This window comes from Mesoplodon densirostris, chromosome 13 (genome assembly GCF_025265405.1).
Source record: "Mesoplodon densirostris isolate mMesDen1 chromosome 13, mMesDen1 primary haplotype, whole genome shotgun sequence".
Taxonomy (NCBI): Eukaryota; Metazoa; Chordata; class Mammalia; order Artiodactyla; family Ziphiidae; genus Mesoplodon; species Mesoplodon densirostris.
In genome coordinates this window covers 52,047,175-52,070,610 of record NC_082673.1, presented here as the reverse complement: position 1 = coordinate 52,070,610, position 23,436 = coordinate 52,047,175, and positions in this window count along the sequence as shown.

Below are 23,436 nucleotides of genomic sequence, written 5' to 3'. Positions count from 1 at the left end.
TCTACAACCACTGACAGAAATAGATTTCCTGATAAATACAATAAAGAAGGCAAAAGAATGGCACTTTGCTGTTGTCTTAAATGTTGAATTCCACTTCTGCTGTGTTACTAAATATGCCTTGTCTTACTTGGAACTATATTTACACAAGATTTTCTCTTTTAATTTACTACCGTAGTTTTAGCATCTCTCATGTATTTTATTAGGTGTCTTACATACATTTTTCTCACTTAAGGCTCCCAATAATCTACGGAAGGAGTGTTGTTTTTCCAAGATTACAGATGAATCTCAGTGAAATTAAGTGACTTTTCTGAGGTGACACAGGCTTACCTGACACAAAGCGCCCTCTGGATTTTGGAGGGTGTGTGTGTGTGTGTGTGTGTGTGTGTGTAAGGCTGGCTTTTTTATGTTCATGTTACTATGTTTAACAGGCATGAACTGTGAGTTCTTTTTCCCATGACAAAGGTGACTGGTGCTCAACAGCTATTTCTTGTATAAATAAATCTTCTCTTTCTCTTCAGACCTTACTTGTAATCAGCACTGTGTCTGTGATATAGCTAGCAAAGTCCAAGTTTGGAATTTTCCTCTCTCGGCAAAGTATTTATTTTCAATTTTGCTCTGCTAACCATGTAGGATGAAGGGAAGGGTCATGTACAGTCTCTTCTTACCAGCCTTGTACTGTCTGGCCCTTATCTACCCTCCAGCCTCCACACTAACTATTCTCCCCCAGGTTCCCTACTTTCCAGCAACACTGGGCTTCTTCCAGTTCTTCATGGTGCCATGATTCTTGGGCTCTTCACATGTTGCTCCATCTGCCTGGAGCACCAGCCCCTTCTACCTATTCTTCAAATCTTAGCTAAAACTGAACTTCTTCCAGAAAACCCCTTTGGCCCCCTGTTTCAGTTATCTAGTGCTGTAGAACGAACCTCCTCGAAAGTTAGGGGCTTAAAACCACCACCATTCATTTGTTTGTGAGTCTGCGATGGAGTTGGGCTTGGTGGGGACAGCTCAGTTCTGCTCCACATGGCTTTCGCTGGGCTAGCTGGCTGAGGCCAGAGGATCCCAGGTGGCTTCACTTATATGTCACTTATACCTCAGCTGAGATGGCCAGCTGGGACTCACTGTCTCCCCACGAGATTTCACTAGCGGGACTTCTCTACGTGGTGGTTGACTTCTAAGACGGTGAAAATGGAAGCCACAAGGCACCCTAAGGACTATGCTTGACAGTCATATGGTGTCCCTTCTGTCACATTCTACTGATCAGAGCAAATCACAGGGCCAGTACAGATCAAGAGGAGGGAAAATAGACTTCGTTTCTTGGAGTGACAAGTGCTTAGAGGATTGGAAGGAAAAGCCGGTGGCTGTCTTTGCAGCAATCTTCCACACCCTCCCAGACTAGATAGTTCTGACTGTTATATAGAGCACCACACCCTTCTTTGTAAAACTAAGAGCACTTGTAAGTGCTTATTCTATGTCTGTCGACATTCTCCTGTCACCTCCCACACCAGCCTGTAAAATCTATTAGAACAGAAATCCTGTCTGTCGTGTTCATTGCTAATTATAAATACGGAGTGAATGAATGAATGAATAGGTGAGCGTATTGTAGTCCAGACACACAATACAAAGCAGTTCTCACACATGCAATAAGTGTAGTGTTCCTTTCTTGTTGATCATAAGCTTGATATTTAAAGTCCTGTGGCCCTCCCCTCTCCTCTGGAAATATTGACGTGTATGTCATGAGGATTGAAATTTGGCAATCTCTAAAGGCACAGAAAAGCTTATGGTCCTTTAGACAGCTTGGAAAATTCTGACTTCTCTAGGTGGAAAAGGCAATGATCCTGTTGTCAGCAATCTTTCTTAAAGTTTTTGTGACTTGTTTTGGATGCCTAGAAAGCTGTTACTGCAATATTAGAATATCTTGCCTTGTTGATGTTTGTCTAGAAGTGACTGTTTTGGAAACACATTGGAAAATCCCTTCGCCCTTCCCCATCTGTCTTTTTTTGTTCTAAATATTAACAAAAACCAGAAGGGGATTTCAAGAGAACAGCAAAACCAAACATGGCTATGTAGCATTCATGGGAGTTTGTTTTAGAAACTCACATTTCAAATGCTGAATTAACTGCAGGTTTATGCAAGGGAAAAAGAGAAATTTCTTAAACCAGAAAAAAAAAGTAAGCCAGGGAAATCAATCAATGTCCATTTTTTTGATGTTCTTTTCCATGAAAACAGAACAGGATGTGAGGCACAGGGAAATTGGGACTTTTTCAGCCAGGGCAAGTCTTAAAAAATCTGGTTTTGACCTATGAGTCATTTGATGCACAGATGCCAAATCTGGGGCCTCACTGGTCCCTGCCCATCTCCTTGGCCTTCATCTGCCTAAGCAACTGAGCCGGGCCGAGGCAGATGACAAGCAGAAGTTGGATTATCAGCCACTGTTGCATTGTGTCTCCCATGTTCCTCTCCACATTAATTATGCTTAGGTGCCAGGAGTGTTTGCAAGCATTTCTAAGAATAAATGAATGCCTGTTGGCAATAATGCTTCATTGCAAACTTTTAAAAACGGCTTAATAAGGAAGAACTCTGATTTGCTTCAAATTCCTGTAAAAAAATATAATATATATATACACACATGTTTGTTTATGTGTGTGTGTGTATGTATAACTTTTCTTTTTCAGCACCTTGAAAAGATAGTCTGGAAATAGAAGAATGAGGCAAGCATGGCCTCTTAGCATCCTAGAATAAATACAGCATCTCAGAGCGCAGAGAGGCATGTTTTTCATTTGGATTTCTAGGCCTAAGTTTATCATTTATTTCTGTATAAATACATATAAACAGAGTTTCTAGGCAACCATCATGAAATAAAGCAACTAGCTCTGAAAAGCAGAATAATGATGTTCATTTTATTCTTATTTTTTGCTACTTAGAAAATCTCTCCCACTCTATACTCACCAACTGCCCCCCATACCTTCCTTGATAAAAACAATAGTAAGTTAATAGGTTTTTTTTTACCACCAAACAGGGAAAATTTTCTTGAGCCTCAACACATTATCAGAGGCAAATGCCTTCACAAAATTCCATCAAGGTAGCACCCTAAATTGGTGAGTCTTTCCAACTAAAACATAAATCAAAGACTGCAGGTGATTTCACTGGCTTCTGACATCATGTGCCTCAGTGCAGGTTTCTTTCATGGCTGCATGGTTGCCTAGCAACCAGCCCCACTCCTTCCTGCTCTTTTGCTTACATTGGTCCTCACAGGTTTTTTTTTCTGTTTGTTTTGCCCCACAGAAGCAGGATCTGAACACCCAATACCTGCAAGGATGGCTTAGAAGTTGTCCAGGATAGTGTGGCAGTCCTCAGACGCCAAGCTGTGGAGTCTCTCCCTCATTTGGCAAACGATGGGGAGCCACTGCTATTCTGAAGCAGCGACAGGATCAGAGCTGGCTTCTGCTGAGGAAGTTGTGAGTAACAGACCACAGCGATGACCATCAGAATGGAAAAGAGGGTGCGGATGAGACTCATGTGCCTGCAGGAGAAGCAGCGCCAGGCTGTGAGGGCCCTGGAGATACCAACGGTGTAGGCATAGCTTCAGACCTAGGGGCGGGGCCCTCTACAGGAGCAGCGAGTCAGAAAGGTGTGTGCCAAGTTAGACATAATGAATCTGAAGTGTCAGAGGAACAGAGAGGTCAAGATGCCCACATTTTTTCCCAAAGTGTCCTCCAGGAGGTCTGTCACCAGAGAGGCTATTCCAGGAACAGGAACTTTACTCAGTGACTTCCTTCAAATCATAAAGATACTGTGAGGAAGTGGACACATTGGGACAGCTGTTAGTGATTTCTTCAGAAGCCCCACCATGCCACCACCCACCCACAGGGCTGTCACATGACCCAGGCTGATCCGAGCGTAGCACCTCCTCCCACTGGCCCCATGATTGGTCCAAGCTGGGCAGGGGTCCTTGGCTGAGGAATCAAATTCCCTGGAAATGTCTTCAATGGAAGCTCAAAGAACAAAGGTTTTTATCTGGAAAGACTTGAGTCTAGAGCATGTTCCCTGCTGTTGAATGCTGCCCATCTTCAGAAGGAGAGAATGAAACCAATCTTCAGAGTCAGCAAAGAAGAGAACCTGACAGTCCTGGTGGTGATCCAGTCCTTGAATCCAGCCAGCTCTGAGGTGACGCTTTTCCTTGGTTGGGCCCCATGAGCTAACAAGAGTCCCTTTGTGGATGAAGCAATTCAGGTTGAGTTTCTATCACTTGCAGCTTAAGGAGTTCTGAGCAGTATCGTATTGCCATCTTGATTTTACAGAGAGGGGAAATGATGCTCAGAGAAGTTAGCTAAATCCCTTGTGATCACAAGAACACATTAGGGTACAAGCTTTGGAACCTGAGTTTGCCTGGACCCCAAAGCCAGTGTTCTTTTCTTTTTTTTTTCTTTTTTTTTTTTTTTTGCAGTACGCGGGCCTCTCAATGTTGGGGCCTCTACTGTTACAGAGCACAGGCTCCGGACGCACAGGCTCAGCAGCCATGGCTCACGAGCCCAGCCGCTCCGCATCGTGTGGGATCTTCCCAGACCGGGGCACGAACCCGTGTTCCCTGCATCAGCAGGCGGACTCTCAACCACTGCGCCACCAGGGAAGCCCCAGTGTTCTTTTCTTTATACCATTCTGCCTCTCAACTTGTCCCACAGCTGTGGTGCTCAAGAGAAGAGGTAAATAAACAGGTGTGTCTGGATCTCTGCACATTGTCCGTAATCCTCTAATGAAACCATCTGTGACATTTTTAAATGCCCGATGCCATGGAAAACAGGAGGTCTGTTCATTTTACAAATGTTCTCCATTCTTCTTTCAATGATAACTCTTCCACCTGCTCCAGCTTTACAAACAAAACACCTACTTTCAGCTTGAGAAGAACCATCAGACAGGCTATTTGCAGCTTGCCACTTAAAGGGAGTGTGAGAGAACTTTGTGTTTTGGGGCACAAGTCTTCACTAAGGACCAGGGTGGAGAAGGGGAAAAATGCTCTAAATGGGGCAGCCATCCACCTTCCAGCTTGCGAAGAACAGGAGCTGACTCAGTTGAAGAAAGTGTGGCTGGGGATTCAGGATTGCATAACATCATGAAACCTTCTCTCTAGAACATTCTTGTTAGCATGTGTTGGTTCCAGCAAAGACAGCTTCTGAGCTTGTTTGGTCCAAATTTCAGATTCACAGAAGATAGATACTGCTTCGCACAGGACGGATCAGAGGACAAACCCTAAATTACTCACCCAGGGAGGGGGCCAGGGTCACACAGGTCAGCGGGACCATAGGGGCCAGAGGAGAGAGGGTGGTGGTGAGTCAAGCAGACATCCTAGGAGAGGTTCTCTGCAGCATGATGGTGGCCCGGAGGTGGTGATAACATACTCTCTAGCTCTGCGGGCAGGGCCTTGGGAGGACCAAGAGATCATGGCAGATGTTACTTGCCTATGAGCAAATGTGAGACACAACCTGGAGACCCAGCAACATGAACGATGAGGCAGCTAGTGTGGTTAAAAATGAATAGTAATTGTTATCAGTTACTCAGCCCACATGTACACAGCCCCGTCCTCAGCTCTTACTTGTGCTAACTCATTTAATCCTCACCACCACCCTATACAATAGGCACTACTGCACTGGACAAGTGAGTAAACCAAGGATGGAGAGATTGGGTGACTTCAAGGTTACACGCAACGGAGAGCAACGTCTTGGCTTTGAACCCAGACACTTCAACTCCAGAGGCCCTGTGCCTTACAGTATTTTACTCAGCAAATGCGGCAATGAAACATGGGTATTGCTCTTATAGGGGCCCCATTTGAAGCCACAGATTACAGTCAGGCCTGCTGGGGGCAGTTGGCTTGTGTTCTGTTGTTGCTTTAGATCAGCCTTATTCACCACTTGACAAAACACATCCAAGGAGTAGGTAATTACTCAGAAATACTTTACTCTTCAGAATCCACATATGTCCTCACATATGAAACTGTCCACATCCTTGTGGCTACAACAACCTTTCTCTGTTGTAACCCATAATGATGATACCATTACATCCCATAGCATGCAATCACTCTGTCTCATGTACAGATACTCAACTGTGTCATCCAGGGGCTTGTCCAAAGGGTACCTAAGTCTGGACTCGTATATTCACAGAACCACCCAGTCCTTTCTAGAGGAAGGCATGGTGCACACCTGCTGGGATTTTGTGTTTATTTAGAAGTTGCTGCTACTGTTGTTTTTAGTTCTTCCTCTGGCATTCGTCTTAATGGTCCAAATAGCATTTACTTTTGAACTAGACCTTACCATGCTGATATACATCTGCTAGAGGCTTTCCTAAGTCAACAAGTATGGATTTGTACACACACATCCAGAGTCAGGAATGGGGCTGGAGGGTGAAGCAGCAGCTTGTGCAAGTGGGTTTTAAACAGATAAACCACCAGAGGGAACTATACAGGAATGCCTTCAGGGAATGGAGCAATTCATATTCACAATCCCAGAAGAGTCAACGAATAAGGTCTTTATCCAAGAAAGACTGTGGTCTGGGGCTACATTTCTGTCATGAAGAAGATTTCCCATCTAATTCCTGCATGTTTAGCTAATTATATTTTCTCAGCTCCCCTTAATTATACAGACCAGACTCTTTATGACTAGAAATAAACTCAAAAAGAGAAAGAGCATCAAAGAAAAATCGTCTGTGACAAAGAGTCATAAATTGAAAGAAACCAACAAATTAAGTAGTCTAGTCACAGTCACAATTCACTTGTTGCAGTTCATCTTCTGAATTCAATTAGTTTTAGCACTGACTGTAATGATAAGCATTTTTAAAAATTGGAGGCAAAGTATTTTGGTTGTTTTCTTTTCTTTTTTCTTTTTTGAGTAAGCAGTAAAGGAAGATACCAATGCTAATTTCCAAATCCTTTAAAGGAAAAGTTCATCAACTGGAGAATGCGGTCCAGAAAATCCTTTGGTAGTGCTCATTTTTTTAAATTAATTTTTAACTATACAAGTAATACATGAATACATTCTCCTTGTTAAAAAAAAGTCCCCTTTGAACAACACCCACAGTCTTCCCCCACCCTCCATCTCCCTGGCGATAATCAGGATTTCCTGTTAGTGTGTTTTCTTCTGGACTCTTCTCTAATTGTTTATGTAGGTGATGATACCCTATCTGAAGGACACATTTCCCTTATACCTTCCAATCAGCCAGGCTTGTGTGAGGCCTTACAAGACATTGTAAAAAGCACCGGGCTTGGATTTTGTTGGCCTACATTTGAATCTCTACTCTGTTCCCTGTTATGTGGCTGACTTTGGAAAAGCCATGTAAAGTGCCCTGCAAGTGGGATTAGCAAAACCTGCTTCACACATGTGCTCGTTCATTTATTCCACAAATATTTTACTGAATTCCTTCTAAGTGCCAGGCACCTGGGCAAAGCTCTGGTCTAAGGCGGCTCACAAAGAAGTAAACAGACAATTAAAATATGATATAGTATAATAAGGATCATGTTCCAGAAGTACAGAGTGCTCTGGGATCATGGCACCCAGGAGTCAGGGATGGCTTCCTGGAAGAGGTGATGACTAAACCGCAATCTGAATGATAAGAAGGCATAATCGAGCAAATAGGAGTTTGGGGTGTGGATCAATGTGTTGGAAGTTTGGGGAGGTAGAAGCAGTTTTCTAGACAGAGAAAGTGTTCTGTCCAAAAGCTCCCTGGCTGAAGAGAATGAAATACATTTTAGATTAAAAAAAAAAAAAGTTCAGTAAGCTGAAGCTTGGTTGAAACAGATAATTTGGAGGGGACATAGCTAAAGATGAGGTGGGAGAGCTTGGCAAGGACTTTATATACCATGTGAGGGAGTCAGAGCTGATACCATGGACAGTGGGGAGCCACTCAATTTAGCCAGGTGCATGCTGTGTTCAGATTTGCCCTGGAAATGGTGAGTGCTAATAATATTAGCTGTTTCTCACACACTGTATTCCTTTAGCCAACATAGCCTGCACTGTTGTCAACAGTGGTTGCTATCTAAGAACCAATTTCCAAGAGAAGAAGGAAAAGAAAGAGAAGGCTGGCTGGGGAGGGGCGGTGTGACAATTGCCAGTGGTCATTTGGAATCAATACTCCTTTACTTGAACCCTTCATCCCAGTGGTCGCTGTGGAGTCCAACTGTGACTTTCACCTTTTTCCTTCCCTAAAACCAGAGACCGAGAAAAGATTGAAGGAGAAAGACAGGCAGATTTCCCTAAATCTGCCCAGGAGCACAGAATCCAGAGACTCAGGGCTCCAGGTCATCGCTGGTCCTGTCCTGTTGGGAGAATTTCTGCTGTTTAGGTAACCCCCTGGGAGTCACGTGAGTGGGATCATCGCGTTAGAGGCCAGGCTCCACTGACCTCACACATGACGCCCGGAGCCTTGCTGCTCTCAGGATCTCTTTCAGCACAGGACCAGGTCATCAGACGGGAGAAGAAGACTACAATTCGTGTGGTGTGTTCTTGATGAGGCCACCCCTCATTTCTCCTCATTACACTCTCCACATCTCATGTATTCATTGTTAAAGAGGAGGGAGATGGGAGGCAGGGTGTGAAGAAAATGGTAGACATTGTCATCTTTTCTAGCTCACACATCCCATGATACTTGCATTTGGTGAACCTGTCCAAAACAGCTCAGTAGAAGCCAGTGTCTCCGATTCTCCTGGGAAAATCGCTACCTTCATAGGGTGCTAGAAAGCGCACCGCACCAGTCCCAGCCAGATGTCTACCTGGGGATGAAGCCACAGAAGCACCAGCAGGAAGACAGAGATAGTGCCATGGGACGTCTTGAAATATTAATTGAGGCATTTTCCCTTCTCATCATTAGAACCAGACCAGACTTACTGTGCTAAGGAAGGGAAGACACAAAGGAACCCCAAGAGAACAGTTCCATTCTTGACTTTGAGTTCCAAGAGTCTTAAAGTCATGGTTCTCAGTTGCAAGAACCAAGCAATAGGGTGGGAGTTGGGAAGGGGTAGATTTCTTTGGATTCCAAAAGCTTAGCTTTAAATATCTGGTGCCAAACCTAGAGGATTCAGAGCCTAGAACAGAGGTCAGCAAACTCTTCTGTAAAGGGCCAAAGTCCTCATCTCAATGACTCAACCCCGCCATTGTGCAGGCAGCTCACAGACAGTAAGTAGACAAATGAGTGAGCTGTGTTCCAATGTAACTTCATTCACAAAAACAGGCTTCAACCAGATTTGCCACATGAGCCTTAACCTAGGGTGTTTTTTGGAAACCAGAGAATAGGAAAGAATAAGGTCCTTTTCTCTTATTGGTCTGGGGGGAAAGTTTTAGAAGGGAATGGAACAGGAAAGCAAGGAAACGGAAGTGCTAGTGTAGCCTTCATCTCTTTGCCCTCACCTGAGTGGACAAGGGAGGTGGTAATAAAATCTTGGATGGGCTTGGAGATTTGGAAACAGAGGGCCTTGTACCCATTATTCTTCCTAACTGTAGGAGGAAACAGTCCTAAAGAATACCCCCACATCATCATAGGATGGCCAGAGGAGAGCAGAAAAGGCTGTGTGGTGAGTTTAGCACAGAGGGTCTGGGTCAGCCCTCCCACACCCCCAGGTCTTCCTTGTCTCCCACAGTACAAAGAGGAAATCTGAACTTTCCACATGCCCAAGTAGGGGTGTGGAAGGAGTCTTGGAGAGTCCTGGTCTGGTCAAGAGGATGGTGAAGAGTGAAGAGAGAAGACCCCATAGCAGAGCCAGCAGGTGTGACGCACAGAGGGAAATCACTTTGGTCGGAGCCAAGTGGATGCTTGGTCAGCAGAAGACCTCACCCAGCTCCCAAGCAGTCCTCAAGACTGGCCTTGCTAAAAGAAGGGACAAGTAACATCAGTGATGGATGTCCGGGGAAGAGAATCCGTGGAGCTCAGGCTTCTTCCCCGGCACCATCACATGTGTGATGATATACAAACTCCTCAGCTTAAGTTCCTGCTGGGAAAGAGGAAAGAAGAGAAAGAGGGAATCAGAGATTGTCTAGGGATTGAAATATTGAGGCATTTGCCCTTCTCATCATTAGTACCCAGAGGGACATAGGGTCTAAACTGGAATCACCTGGAATTGGCAAGATTTGGTTTTCTATCACAGCATGAGAAGAGGCTCTTTGAGAATGATCCTAAGTTCAAGTATAGGGAAACAAAGTTATATTTGGGAGCATCAGACTTTGTGACTATGAAATTGAACTTAGCTGTTTAGGATAAGAAGGGAGAAACCAAGGCAAGAGCATGAAAATGTGTGCAGGTCCCTAAGGTAGACAGTGTTTGCACCTCAGGGACACATTCAAGTCTGTCCTGGGTTTCAGGTTATATAGACGGTCAACTTGACCCCATCACTGAGGCCTGATGGAGTTTGAAGAAGGCATAATTTTTGAGTGGAGGATTGCAAGGCCTCAGAGGCTAAGATGTAGAGTCTTTCCGAAGTCTGTGGGTTCGGCTGGTCCATACCTGCAAGTGTGTCCAGCCTGTGTAGGTGTCCTCACTTCAAACAAACATTGACATCTCGGGGGCAGAGACAGGGAGGCCCTGAGTGCTTAGAGTTTCCAGCAAATTTCTTTTCACAGCTTATGATTCACAGAGTAAGTAATTATCCAGCATCTGACATGGGGCTTGCATGTAGCAGTTTGAATTAATTAATTAGTTAATGAATACCTCTACCATTTCCTCCTGGTTCAGTTATTTGCTCATCTTGTCATTGTCTCATAGCAATTATGCCACACTGTAATTATTTGTTGAGCTCTTTGTCTCCCCAGGTGAACTCAAGGGCAAGGACTGTGCCTTTATTACCTTTAGCTTCTATTTATGCAAATAGATAAAACGTAAAATGAATTTCCAAATACTCGATCCATCACTGTTTCCTGAGAGAGAGGCGGGAGTGCAGGGACACTGAGTGGTTGGCTCAGGGCTGACTGAGTCCCGGCAGGGTGGGTGACGGGGCTTGTCTTCTGCCAGCCACGTACCGCTGTCTTTCCCAAGTTCCATTTCACAACCTGTTTTAAATATGTAGACCCATAGTTTAAATCATTGAAGACACTGTCTTAGATGGAATATTTATAGCATTTTAAGGTATTTTTGTGTTTTCATTCTATCTCAGATTATTTCCACAAAAGGACTCTCAAAATTTGGATCGGTGATGATCAACACTGAACTTTACACGGAAAATGTACAACTGATGTGAATTGATTGGGGATGAATAACCTGCTCCATCACAAGGAAGAGTTAAGACAATTTTTGCTGAGAACATAGCATAGACTTATCACTAGCATCACAAAACAGTCCCCACTAACTATAATAGTTAGAGGTAGAACTAGATGATAAATTAAATTGATGGTCCACCTCTATTAGTTTTCTATTCTGCTGTAACAAATTACCACAAACTTCTTGGCTTAAAACAACACAAATTTATTATCTTACAGTTCTGGAAATCAGAAGTCCTAAAATCAAGGTGTCAGCAGGGTTACATTTCTTCTGGAGGCTCTAGAGGAGAATTCATTTCTGTGCCTTTTCCAGCTTCTAGAGGCTGCTTGCCTTTCTTTTCTCATGTTCCCTTCCTCAAATCATTCTGACCTCTGTTTCTGTCATCACATCTCCTTCTCTGACTCTGACCTTCCTGCCTCATTCATATAAGGATCCTTGTGATTACATTGGGACTGCCTGGGTAATCTAGAATAATCTCCCCACCTCAGCATCGCTAACTTAATCACAACAGCAAGTCCCTTTTTCCATGTATGGTAACATATTCACAGGTCCCAGAGATTAAGACATGGACATCTTGGGGGTGTGGGGGGTATTATTTAGCCTATAATACCACCCTTGACATGATGTCAGAACCAGAGCAAGCCTGCCACAGGAAGGCATCCCTTGATCTGCCTGACCCTGGATGAGAAACTTAAGGTCTGGAATAACCAGAAAAATAAGCAGCTATAGCTCTTCTCATCCTTTCCTCTCCCTTTGCTCCACCTTGTTCTACATTCAGTCCGAGATTGTCAGAACGCAATTAGAAAACAAGTGAGATTGGGACTGGGGGACCAGCAGAGGCACACTGCATCCTGGGAAATGTATTTCCTACAAGTAAAGTGCTGTGGGAAGGGCTGGTGACCAGGAGACCCTAATAGAAGTGCACTTTGGTAGTTGTAAGCTGCCGTGTCCTAGCTCCGCCAGAGAATCTGAGGACAAGGTAATGGAGATAGGGATGCAGCCTGCCTCTAGTCAGGAGAACTGACTAAGATAAAAGACAGCTAGAGAGGGTATTCTGAACATCCTCCTGCCATTTAGCTAAGGAGCTGAAAGGGGGCTTTGGTTTCTTCTTTTGGTTTGGCTTCTTTCAGTCTGGGAGTCCACCTAAACAGTCTAGAGAGATCTTTTCATATCTGACCCACAACTGAGAGCTAAATTCAAGTTTTATCCCTTGGCAATCCTAGGTCCAAGCCAAACAAGGAATAAGGATTTCCACTTACGTTATGAAAGATAAGGTAATTAGGACCAATCCACCCACTGAGGACAACCAAAAAAAGCTGGAAGAAAAAAAAAATTGTAAAGCATCAAAGAACAAACAAGTTAGTGAGGAATTTCTGGGTTCAAATCTAGGGAAGGATAAGAACTCAGAGAGGTAAGCCCAGTGTTCAAAGTTCCCTTTGTCCTGAAAGCATTTGCTGATACAAAAGAAACAACTGAATGCTGTGTCTGGCAGATATCCAGGCTCAAGAAGATAAAACTCAAAGCCCAGAACCCACCAAAAATACATACTGTGTTAAAACATCCACTATTTAAGCTGGGACCCCAAAGGGCCTTAGCCTCAGAATAAGGTGAACCAGAAGGAAACCTTGTAGTTACCCATAGCCTAGTTTTATCACATCTTAGCAGTGGGAGAAAACTCAAGACTTAAACTTAGATGAACAGAGTCCTGGACTAGAAACACCCCTAGGCACCCAGCAAAAATAAATGAAAAAGCTCTCAGGAAAGACATGTCCTCATCCTATGCCTCATAATTAATATTACAAAGAACTTTTCAAAAACAATGACCAGCACATAGTGAAAGATAACCAGACATACTCAGAAACCAGAAATTCAAACACCAGATTCCATAAGTAAAAAGGAGCAGAAAGACCAAACAACAGAAATAGATGTACAAAGACCTAACTACTAGAATTATCATATTCAAACTATAAAACAACTAGGCTTACTATGTTTTTAGAAATAAAACACAGGCTCAAAAGTTTCAGCAGGGACCTGAAAATTGCATTTTAAAAGTAATGGCAGAGCTGAAAAAGAACCAAATAGAAATTATATAATTTTAAAATGCAATAAGTAAACTTAATAGCTCAGTAGAGGGTTTAACAGTAAATTGTACATAGCTGAAGAGAGACTTGGCAAAGTGGAAGATGGGAGAGAAGAAACTATTAGATGCAGCACAGAGAAACAGAGAGATGGAAAATACAAAACAAAAAATAAGAGACTCCAAGGATCCAGTGAGAAAATCTAACAGGTTTTGAAGTTCTGGAAGAAGAGAGGGGAAAGAATGCAGTAGAGGCAATATCTGAAGAAAGAAATAATTTGGATATGGATATCAGATTCCCTGTATATTCCATCAGAGATTAACTTCCTGAAACATTCCCAAATTAGTTGCCTGGTTAGTTCAGAGCACACAGGAGTCATCTAGGGGGCAGCGTTGCCTAATGCCAAACACCAGTCTGAACACTGCAGATATGAAAAAGTCCAAATGCTCTGGTGGAAGAGGATGCAGTTAGCCAGAGGAACAGGGGAAAGAGAGTTCCAACCTGAGGAAGTTGCATATGCAGAGGCTGGAAGACAGAAGGAGAGTAAGAGACAAAGACAGAGAGGGAGAGGGAATATGAATAACTCTTAAAAACAGAATGTCCGGGGCATAGAAGGGGAGGACAAGATGATTAAAGAGCCCCCAAAGGGACATGAAGAAACTCATGGACCATGAGGACATTAAGGTCTCATTCTGTGGGCTATGGAATTTAAAAAGGGAAGTTAGAAGAATCAGTCTGGGTAGAGTATGGAGAATTGATTAGAGTGGGGAGAGTGATGGCTGGGGACCACTAAGAGACTGTTGTAAGTCATCCAGGTGGGAGCTGAGCGTGACCTGCTTCAGGTAATGGCATTTAAGAAATGACAATACCTAATGTTGGAGCAGGTGCAGGAAACGGGCATTCTCAAACGCTGCTGTTGAGATAGTTGCAACTTTTTGGAAAGCAATTTAGTAAAATGTAACAAAACTTAAAAATGGATATAACCTTTGATTCAATAATTCCCCTTCTAGGATTTATTCTAAATAAATAATTAAGAATGTGCAGTTCATCACAATATTAATTATAAAAGAAAAATGTTGAAAACAACCTAAATGTCCAACACTGGGAATCAAATATATGTACACAAATAATACCTTAGACATTAAAAACATATTTTAAAAGATTCATTTTTTTCTTTATGCTTTTATCTTTAAAATTTTTCTCTAATGTACATGGACTACTTTTGTAATTAGGAACAAATCAATGAAAATGTTTAGAATTTATGAAAACATATACAAAAATTCACAAAGAACACAGGAATAAGTTTCAAAAATGAAAATTATGCAAGGCATATGCTTCAGCCACTAGAAAATAAAATTCAAAAGTAACACGATATGTATAACTCACTCCACCCAGGAGGGATGCAAGTAATACCACATTTTATTTATTTCTCAAATTAATTGGAACTGGTTTGAGTCCCCACATTCCAGACTGGTGAGAGGTCATGGACTTCATTCTTGGGCCTTTCTCTTATCCATGGGCCCTTACACTCTTCCAAGGGGTTCATTTAGGCAGTTTAAAAAGGAAAACAGGCAGGCTTTTATTCTGAAGCAAAGAAGAACTCTAGCTTCTTTAAGCCTGCTGCCACCTTCACCATAGTTGCTCCTTGCTTCACAAGACAATTTTGCTAGCCTGGGTCTTCCTCTATCTGTCCAGAAGTGCTGGTCCCTGTGTCCCAAGTCATGTCTCAACAATGTCCTTCAAAAGGGAGCAGCATTGTGAGCAAACCCACTTCTTCCATGTGAACCTCACTCCCCTTACATGGGCCCCAGTATTGCAGCTCTTGGTATCTGGACCTGTCTTCACACACAGCCACTTTCCTCCAAGGTCCTACACTTCAGAGATGTTTTGCAAAAGGGGGTTCCATCATCCTCTCTTCCTTAAACCAGTCTGTATTCCCAGGACTTGGAGATCACACCTCGGACTGGAGTGCCTTATTTCTTCATCCACTATCACACATCTCCAAACCCTCCTTCTGAAATTAAAGGTCCATCAGGTTCCTTGCTTTTAGAATAGGGCTTGCTTGTCTGTGATGAAGTGTCAAACTTTAGAAATATACACATCCTTTCTACTCAAAGAGGGATGAGGATGGAAAGATAGTTCCCATTCTTTCCTGATGAGTTACTATTCTTCAAGGACAGATCAGAAGACTTTCTGCTGAAAGAGAAATAAGCAGTGTGAAGATCATCCTAACTGTAAAGATAACAAAAACTTGAAAGAGTCTTGGACAATAAGAAAACAAAACAAAACAAAACAACTCTCCTAAATACTTGGGACACACAAAAAGCTAAAGCATAGTTTATAGACAATACTATACTCATTCGAAATTTATGGAATATTGTCAAAGCTATGCTCAGAGGCAAATAAGTAACCTTAAATGTTTTCTTTATTAAACAAGATAAAATAAGCTCCAATTAAATATTCAATGTACAAAATTAGAAATCTAACTTAGGCAAACTAAAAAAAGGTCAAATTTAATGAATTAGAAACAGAGAAACTGTAAATTGGTTCAAGTTCTGTTTCTTTGCTGGGAAAAATAGCAACAAAAGCAGTTACAACAAAAATCTCTAGTAAATCTAATTAGTGAAAAAAAGGAAAGCAAAATAAACATAAAGCATTAAAAGGAGGGAATGTAAGAAGAAATAAATGTAAAAACTTTAATAGAATAAATTATTCTCTGGAAAAATATAAATTATCAATGTTTATCTAAAATGTTGAAAGGTGAATACACTGTCATGTAAGAAATTAGAGACTTTTTCAAAGGAGTATCTGCAAAAAAGAGTTCAGAGCCAAATAAATGTTACCAATTCCTTGCTATGTGAATTACTTCAGAAAACAGAAAAGGTTAAAAAAAACTTCACAAACTATTTTACAAAACCAGCATTACCCTAATGCCAAGATCTAACTAAGATAACAACCAAAAAAGTAAAATTATTGAGATGTATATATGTGTATTTATGCCAATTTATATATGAATAAAGGTGCAAAAATCCCACATAAACACTAGATAATCAAACTCAACCATATTTGGGGGGGTGGGGTTAAAGGTACTGCTTTTTCAAAAAAGTTTTTCAATTTTTTATGCAATTTTTAAAGTTTACTTTCCATTTATAGTTATTACAAAATATTGGCTATATTCCTCATGTTGTACAATAATCCTCAAGCCTGTCTTACAGCCAATAGTTTGTACCTCTCACTGCCCTAACCCTATATTGCTCCTCCTCCCTCTCTCCACTAGTAACCACTAGATTGTTCTCTGTATTTGTGAGTCTGCTTCTTTTTGTTACATTCACTAGTTTGTTGTATTTTTTAGATTCTACATATAAGTGATATCATACAGTATTTGTCTTTTCCTGACTTATTTCACTTATCATAATACCCTCCAAGTCCATCCATGTTGCTACAAATGGCAAAATGCTGTTCTTTTTTATGGCTGACTAGTTCTTTTTTATTCCACCTTTTCTTTATCCATTCATCTGCTGATGGACACTTAGGTTGCTTCCATATCTTGGCAATTGTAAATAATGCTGCTATGAACATTGGGGTGTATCTTTTCAAATTAATGCTTTAGTTTTCTTTGGATATGTACCCAGGAGTGGAATTGCTCATTCCACTCATATGGTAGTTCAATTTTTTAGTTTTTTGAGAAACTTCCATACTGTTTTCCACAGTGGCTGCACCAGTTTACATTCCCACCAACAGTGCACAAATGTTCCTTTTGCTCCACATCCTCGCCAACACTTGTTATTTGTATTCTTTTGATGATAGCCATTCTGACAGGTGAGAGGTGATATCTCATTGTGATTTGATTTTCATTTTTTCATGTTGAACTTCTTTTCCTGTGCCTATTGGCCATCTGCAGTTCCTCTTTGGAAAAATGTCTGCTCAATTCTTCTGCCCATAATTTAATCAGGTTGTTTGTTTTTTTGATGTTGAGTTGTATGAGCTGTTATATATGTTGGATATTAATCCCTTATCAGTCATATAATTTGCAAATATTTTCTCCCAATCAGTACATTGTTTTTCCATTTTGTCAATGGTTTCTTTTACTGTGCAAAAGGTTTTAAGTTTAATTAGGTCCTGTTTGTTTATTTTTGCTTTTATTTCCTTTATTTTAGGAGAGGAGTCCAAAAAGTACTGCTGTGATTTATATCAAAGAGCATTCTGCTTATGTTTTCCTCTAGGAGTTTTGTAGTATCCATATATTTAAAAACACTATTTTAAGTCAACCATATATTTTAAAATGCTATTTTAGTTTTTAAAAACCTATGCTATAATACATTTCAAAAAGGAAAAAAAGAGATCAGCTCAATATATCTCAAATTACATTTGATAAATTCAAAACCTAATGCTGGCTTAAAAATGTCTCACTAAAATATAAAAAGAAGAGGGCCTCCCTGGTGGCGCAGTGGTTAAGAGTCCGCCTGCCGATGCAGGGGACACGGGTTCGTGCCCTGATCCCGGAGGATCCCACATGCCGCGGAGCGGCTGGGCCCGCGAGCCATGGCCGCGGGGCCTGTGTGTCCGGAGCCTGTGCTCCGCAACGGGAGAGGCCACAGCAGTGAGAGGCCCGCGTACAGCAAAAAAAAAAAAAAAAAAAAAAAAAAATATAAAAAGAAGAATATTTACCAAATATAATATAAAAGTATAGAATACAGTATATATAGTAAATACAATGTATCAAACCACCAGTCAAGATCACACTTAATGAACACTGGAATCATTTCCTGTGAAATAAGGAATAAAAAGGAGTTATTCATTACCACTCCTCTTATATAAATTCTTTTCCTCTTACGTAACTTTTTTTTTTTTTTTTTTGCGGTATGCGGGCCTCTCCCGTTGCGGAGCACAGGCTCCGGACGTGCAGGCTCAGCGGCCATGGCTCACGAACCCAGCTGCTCCGCGGCATGTGGGATCTTCCCGGACCAGGGCACGAACCAGTATCCCCTGCATTGGCAGGTGGACTCTCAACCACTGTGCCACCAGGGAAGCCCCCTCTTACATAATTTTAACTTGAAAAATAGTTTAATAAGAAACTCCAATGGAAGATTGGTTCAAGATGGCGGAGTAGGACATGCTCTCACTCCCTCTTTTGAGAACACTGGAATCACAACTAACTGCTGCACAGTCATCGACAGGAAGACACTGGAGCTCACCAAAAAAGATAACCCAAATGCAAAGACAAAGGAGACGCTGCAATGAGATGGTACGAGGGGTGCTATCACAATAAAATCAAATCCCATAACTGCTGGGTGGGTGACTCACAAACTGGAGAAAAATTATACCACAGAAGTCCACCCACTGGAGTGAAGGTTCTGAGCCACATGTCAGGTTTCCCAACCTGGGGGCCTGGCAACGGGAGGAGGAATTCCTAGAAAATCAGATTTTGAAGACTAGTGGGATTTGATTGCAGGACTTCGACAGGACTGGTGGAAACAGAGACTCCACTCTTGGAGGGCACACACAAAGTAGTGTGCACATCGGGACCCAGGGCAAGGAGCAGTGACACCAGGGGAGACTGAACCAGACCTACCTGCTAGTGTTGGAGGGTCTCCTGCAGAGGCAGGAGGGGGCTGTGGCTCACAGTGGGGACAAGGACACTGGCAGCAGAAGTTCTGGGAAGTATTCCTTGGCATGAGCCCTCCCAGAGTCTGCCATTAGCTCCACCAAAGAGCCTGGGTAAGCTCCAGTTTTGGGTCACCTCAGGCCAAACAACCAACAGGGAGAGAACCCAGACCCACCCATCAGCAGACAGGAGGATTAAAGTTTTACTGAGCTCTGCCCACCAGAGCAAAAGCCAGCTCTACCCTCCACCAGTCCCTCCCATCAGGAAACTTCCACAAGCCTCTTAGATAGCCTCATCCACCAGAGGGCAGACAGCAGAAGCAAGCAGAACTACAGTCCTGCAGCCTGTGGAACAAAAACCACATTCACAGAAAGATAGACAAGATGAAAAGGCAGAGGGCTAGGTACCAGATGAAGGAACAAGATAAAACCCCAGAAAAACAACTAAATGAAATGGAGCTAGGTAAACTTCCAGAAAAAGAATTCAGAATAATGATAGTGAAGATGATCCAGGACCTCGGAAAAAGAATGGAGCCAAAGATCAAGAAGATGCAAGAAATGTTTAACAGAGATCTAGAAGAATTAAAGAACAAACAAACAGAGATGAACAATACAATAACTGAAATGAAAAATACACTAGAAAGAATCAATAGCAGAATAACTGAGGCAGAAGAACGGATAAATGACCTGGAAGACAGAATGGTGGAATTCACTGCTGCAGAACAAAATAAAGAAAAAAGAATGAAAAGAAATGAAGACAGCCTAAGAGACCTCTGGGACAACATTAAATGCAACAATATTCGCATTATAGGGGTCCCAGAAGGAGAAGAGAGAGAGAAAGGACCCATGAAAATATTTGAAGAGATTATAGTTGAAAACTTCCCTAACATGGGAAAGGAAATAGACACCCAAGTCCAGGAAGCGCAGCGAGTCCCATACAGGATAAACCCAAGGAGAAACATGCCGAGACACATAGTAATCAATTTGGCAAAAATTAAAGACACAGAAAAATTACTGAAAGCAGCAAGGGAAAAACGAGAAACAACATAGAAGGGAACTCCCATAAGGTTAACAGCTCATTTCTCAGCAGAAACTCTACAAGCAAGAAGGGAGTGGCATGATATACTTAAAGTGATGAAAGGGAAGAACCAAGATTACTCTACCTGGCAAGGATTTCATTCAGATCCAATGGAGAAATCAAAGACTTTACAGACAAGCAAAAGCCAAGAGAATTCAGCATCACCAAACCAGCTCTACAAAAAATGCTAAAGGAACTTCTCTAAGTGGGAAACACAAGAGAAGAAAAGAACCTACAAAAACAAACCCAAAACGATTAAGAAAATGGTCATAGGAACATACATATTGATAATTACCTTAAAGGTGAATGGATTAAATGCTCCAACCAAAAGACACAGGCTTGCTGAATGGATACAAAAACAAGACACATATATATGCTGTCTACAAGAGACCCACTTCAGACTTAGGGACACATACAGACTGAAAGTGAGGGGATGGAAAAAGATATTCCATGCAAATGGAAATCAAAAGAAAGCTGGAGTAGCTTTACTCATATCAGATAAAATAAACTTTAAAATAAAGAATGTGACAAGAGACAAGGAAGGACACTACATAATGGTCAAGGGATCAATCCAAGAAGAAGATATAACAATTTTAAATATATATGCACCCAACATAGGAGCACCTCAATATATAAGGCAACTGCTAACAGCTATAAAAGAGGAAATTGACAGTAACACAATAATAGTGGGGGACTTTAACACCTCACTTACACCAATGGACAGATCATCCAAACAGAAAATTAATAAGGAAACACAAGCTTTAAATGACACAATAGACCAGATAGATTCAATTGATATTTATAGGACATTCCATCCAAAAACAGCAGATTAAACTTTCTTCTCAAGTGCGCACAGAACATTCTCCAGGATAGATCACATCTTGGGTCACAAATCAAGCCTCAGTAAATTTAAGAAAATTGAAATCATATCAAGCATCTTTTCTGACCACAACGCTATGAGATTAGAAATCAATTACAGGGGAAAAAAAAGAAAAAAACACAAATACATGGAGGCTAAACAATACATAACTAAATAACCAAGAGATCACTGAAGAAATCAAAGAGGAAATCAAAAAATACCTAGAGACAAATGACAATGAAAACACGATGATCCAAAACCTATGGGATGCAGCAAAAGCAGTCTTAAGAGGGAAGTTTATAGCTATACAAGCCTACCTCAAGAAACAAGAAAAATCTCAAATAAACAATCTAACCTTACACTGAAAGGAATTAGAGAAAGAAGAACAAACAAAACCCAAAATTAGCAGAAGGAAAGAAATCATAAAGATCAGAGCAGAAATAAATGAAATAGGAACAAAGAAAATAACAGCAAAGATCAATAAAGCTAAAAGCTGGTTCTCTGAGAAGATAAACAAAATTGACAAACTGTTAGCCAGATTCATTAAGAAAAAGAGGGAGAGGACTCATATCAATAAAATTAGAAATGAAAAAGGAGAAGTTACAACAGACACGGCAGAAATACAAAGCATCCTAAGAGACTACTACAAGCAACTCTATGCCAATAAAATGGACAACAAGGAAGAAATGGACAAATTCTTAGAAAGGTATAAGCTTCCAAGACTGAACCAGGAAGAAATAGAAAATATGAACAGACCAATCACAAGGAATGAAATTGAAACTGTGATTAAAAATCTTCCAACAAACAAAAGTTCAGGACCAGATGGCTTCACAGGTGAATTCTATCAAACATTTAGAGAAGAGTTAATACCCATTCGTCTCAAACTCTTCCAAAAAATTGCAGAGGAAGGAACACTCCCAAACTCATTCTATGAGGCCACCATCATCCTGATACCAAAACCAGACCAAGATACTACAAAAAAAGAAAATTACAGACCAATATCACTGATGAATATAGATGCAAAAATCCTCAACAAAATACTAGCAAAGAGAATCCAACAACACATTAAAAGGCTCATACACCATGATCAAGTGGGATTTATCCCAGGGATGCAAGGATTCTTCAATATATGCAAATCAATGTGATACACAATATTAACAAACTGAAGAATAAAAACCATATGATCATCTCAATAGATGCAGAAAAAGCTTTTGACAAACTTCAACACCCATTTATGATAAAAACACTCCAGAAAGTGGGCATAGAGGGAGCCTACCTCAACATAATAAAGGCCATATACGACAAACCCACAGCAAACATCATTCTCAATGGTGAAAAACTGAAAGCATTTCCTCTAAGATCAGGAACAAGACAAGGATGTCCAATCTCACCACTATTATTCAACATAGTCTTGGAAGTCCTAGCCACAGCAATCAGAGAAGAAAAAGAAACAAAAGGAATACAAATTGGAAAAGAAGAAGTAAAACTGTCACTGTTTGCAGATGACATGATACTATACATAGAGAATCCTAAAAATGCCACCAGAAAACTACTAGAGCTAATCAATTCATTTGGTAAAGTTGCAGGATACAAAATTAATGCACAGAAATCTCTTGCATTCCTATACACTAATGATGAAAAATCTGAAAGAGAAATTAAGGAAACACTCCCATTTACCATTGCAACAAAAAGAATAAACTACCTAGGAATAAACCTACGTAGGGAGACATAAGACCTGTATGCAGAAAACTATAAGACACTGATGAAAGAAATTAAAGATGATACCAACAGATGGAGAGATATACCATGTTCTTGGACTGGAAAAATCAATATTGTGAGAATGATTATACTATGCAAAACAATCTACAGATTCAATGCAATCCCTATCAAAGTACCAATGGCATTTTTTATGGAACTAGAACAAATAATCTCAAAATTTGTATGGAGACACAAAAGACACCGAATAGCCAAAGCAGTCTTGAGGGAAAAAAACAGAGCTGGAGGAATCAGACTCCCTGACTTTAGACTATACTACAAAGCTACAGTAATCAAGACAATATGGTACTGGCACAAAAACAGAAACATAGATCAATGGAACAAGATAGAAAGCCCAGAGATAAACCCCATGCACCTATGGTCAACTAATCTATGACAAACGAGGCAAAGATATACAATGGAGAAAAGACAGTCTCTTCAATAAGTGGTGTTGGGAAAACTGGACAGCTACATGTAAAAGAATGAAATTAGAACACTCCCGAACACCATACACAAAAATAAACTCAAAATGGATTAGAGACCTAAATGTAAGGCCAGACACTATAAAACTCTTAGAGGAAAACATAGGAAGAACACTCTTTGACATAAATCACAGCAAGATCTTTTTTGATCTACCTCCTAGAGTAATGGAAATAAAAACAAAAATAAACAAATGGGACCTAATGAAACTTCAAAGCTTTTGCACAGCAAAGGAAACCATAAACAAGATGAAAAGACAACCCTCAGAATGGGAGAAAATATTTGCAAATGAATCAACGGACAAAGGATTAATCTCCAAAATATATAAACAGCTCATGCAGCTCAATATTAAAGAA